The sequence below is a fragment of the Rhagoletis pomonella genome, unplaced genomic scaffold (genome assembly GCF_013731165.1).
Source record: "Rhagoletis pomonella isolate Grant_MI unplaced genomic scaffold, Rhpom_1.0 Rhpom_scaffold_00002, whole genome shotgun sequence".
NCBI lineage: Eukaryota > Metazoa > Arthropoda > Insecta > Diptera > Tephritidae > Rhagoletis > Rhagoletis pomonella.
The window spans coordinates 114,557,882-114,561,332 of NW_023458556.1; positions in this window are offsets into that span (position 1 = coordinate 114,557,882).

Genomic DNA, 3,451 nt, shown 5'->3' on the forward strand with positions numbered 1-3,451 from the left:
TTTCGATTTCTGCTCTCACGTTTTCGAGTATTTCCATACCCGGGAATCTCCAAGCCACCATTCTAACGAGCAATTTTAAATTACTTGAGACCAAGGCATATTCAACAAAGTAGAGGTGATTTCGACAGTTCTCTATTTTGAACTGCGACTAAAATGTCAAACCTTACCCTTTAGAATTCGTAATTTTTTAATTTTTATTTCAATTTACAATTGTGAGCTGGGAAACGGTGTGAATTTCTTTAAGCCCCATAGCAATAAAGTTATGTCCCAATACCTGAAGTGTTTGATGTATCTAAGGTGTGTGATGGCGAAGTTGTTTGTAGATGCGTAGAAGAAAACTGAGTAAGTCTGTCACAAACAAAAACTGCCAGATTCGCATTAAGAGTAAAATATAGAACAAATCGTCAATGAATTTTTATGACGAAGCTATGGACAAATTATTACCGAAAGCAGAGGACATTCAGGAAGATGAGCTTTAACACATAACTAGCTGTGTTTATTATGTGAAAATTATCCATGACCGAATATAGGAAGAATCAAAACTTTTGTTATAAACTTAGCATATGTTTTGGAATCAAATATTTATTTGAATACAAAAATATCGTCGCTGCGCCCACAAAAACGGCTATGTGATTTTTGGCATTTTTTTATTGCATATTTTATTAGCACTATCTATTGCCCACATTACTGCATTTGCCGTTATCTTATATATCTTTTGGTTTAGAACTGACCAAAAACAGCTATGTGCCCGCAGTACTAGAAATACTCTGAAAAAAAACGGGTATACGCTTACTTACTTATAACTGTTTTTGATCACAGGCGAATCTGATGAGTGTGCTTTGATTTCAATGTAAAAAAATAATTATAAACCAACTAAATACACACATACATACATATCTATGCATATACCACTTACACTACATAGATTCTACTATTTAATTTGATCGCTTGCAATTGGAATCCGACAATAACACAGTTAAAAAGTGTGGAGGTATACTGCGTCCACTCTATATTGGAAAATGTATTCAATCCACCGATATATTTACCAATGGACTACATAAGTCGTATGCAACAGGCGAGGCCATCACATCCTTATATTGTTAATTATTTAGAGTATAATTTTTTTTTTTAATTTACAACTATAAGGCCAGGTAAAAAGCCTGGGGAAGCACCAGTAAGCAGTATCAGAGGATTGCTTTATGTAAATGGTGAAGTTGTGTCATACCGACTGCTGGACATCATTGCCACAAAAACGAACTCTGTTATTACAGCAATACGAAACGGAGCTATTGTACGATGGTCCAAAAAAATGATCAATCTAAACACAATAGCCTTCAAACGTTAAAGCAATATACATATACATAAAGCTTTCCATTCGTTTTATGATAATCTACCTCGATAAATACTTAGTTTTACATTTTTATGCAATTTCATATGTTATGCAAATTTGTATAATGTATAGAAACGTGAAAGCATTTAATACAAATTATATTATATTTATATTGAAAATATTTCTTGTATATACGAGCTTTCATTGGATATCACCCATCGAAACTTTGAAAAAGTGCATTGGGTCAAGTTAATACGCTGACCGAAGGATCCGTTCGCATCTCGGGCAATTTCATGGTTTGTACAAAATATGTGTCCACTCACCACTTTGCATTAATTTTTATTAAAAAAAATCCAATAAAAACGTTTCTGACCATTTTTCATTACATAACAGGAGCAGCTGGCATTTACCTAATCGAGTCCTCAACTTCTATACATTGCATCTAGGCCTAACGGCAGTATTATGTACAAATTGCATACGATTCCATACCGCCAAAAGCAAATTTAAATCGTGTATAAAAACAGCTATGTGCTTTAAAGCGGCGCAAATGTTGATCACGTCGTAATTGGTAAAAAAATTTTTTCATAAATCAATAACATATTTTAATATAATTTTTTTTAATACGACATTTGCAAAATATTGCATATTGGCACCAGGAATCATTTTTTTTGCTGTCCTGAAAAGTTATTAAAAACACATAACTGTTTTTGTCGGCGCAGCGACGATATATGCATAAAATCATTAAGTTTATAATGTTTTTTTTTTTTTAAATTTAGTGTGCAAGTTCCTTTAAGGAGTAGTTATAGCCACGATAAAAAACATTACAAGGTAAATTCATTCTCTCAATTCGTCGGTCATGATTTTGTTCTGACGTTTGCAAGCATTTTAAAATCATATAAAATTGAATATAAAAAAATGAAATTGTTAAAAATTGTTGTCCTTTGAGATAGAAAATGGGAATGTGTATGTGTGAGTTTCAGTTTCGAATTTTTAAATTATATTGCTGGCAAATGTCAGACTGCCTCTCTATTGTTTTACCTTGTTATGTTTTTATCATGGTTATAACTGCGTAAGAACGAAAATGCAATAGTTTTTAAAATGAAGCTGATTTTAAGATAGTTTTAAATACATATTTTCAGTTCAGCAGACACTTTCATTTAAAAAGATATTGAACTATAGCAAATATGGTACACACAACACAAAGGGCTAATTTTTTTGTTTAAATTTTTTGAAATTATAGGAATACTAGCAATTACCCGGCGTGCTTCGCTGCGCCTTAAATGTATTTTTGTGTTGTAACTCTCCCCCTAAGCTCTTATGGCCTCATTTACAAAATATTTTTAAAGAACTTTATGAAGTTAGATTTAAAAAAATCGATCTATGAAGCATTGTTTATTTTTTTTTTGAGTTAATATATTTTCGAAGGTAATTAGAAAATATGTAAAGAACCGACTTTCTCTTGGAAATTTAATTTATAATCTTATAACTGGAGTCTACTATCGCACCCTTTCCTCAAACGTGTATTGATTCAATATTCAAATAACGTATATTTATATAATTTGAAAAAATCTCCCTACTATACAAATATGTACAGCAATATTAAATAATATTTTCAAATGTTGTGAGAGGGAGTAACAAAACAAAATTACTTTTAAGGCGCAGCGAAGCACGCCGGGTATTCGCTAGTGTCACATGAAATTAACTGAGCAAAGTACAATGAATAGCTGTTAAACAATGGCACCATCTACTTTAAATGAAACATACTTATTTTCGTGGGGGATACTCACACACCATATACTTTTCTATTGAAATTTTTCCTGAATTTTCCTAGCTATAAACCTCCAACGAATGCAAAACCGTGAAAATCGGTTCGTGCGTTCTGGAGTTATAGCGTCAGGAAGGAAAACCCTACTTATTTTTATATTAATTTTTATATTAAAGAAGATTAAAGAACTGTCCGCATTACTCAATTTTATTTTTCACTAAAACGGTATTCATGAATTTTTTAATTTTTTTTTTATTTGCTTCCGCATACTTTTGACATAACAGCTTTCATTTTATGCCGATATTAAACAAATACAGCCTAAGTTTACCCGGGTCCACGTTTTGGTCTGTATCTCG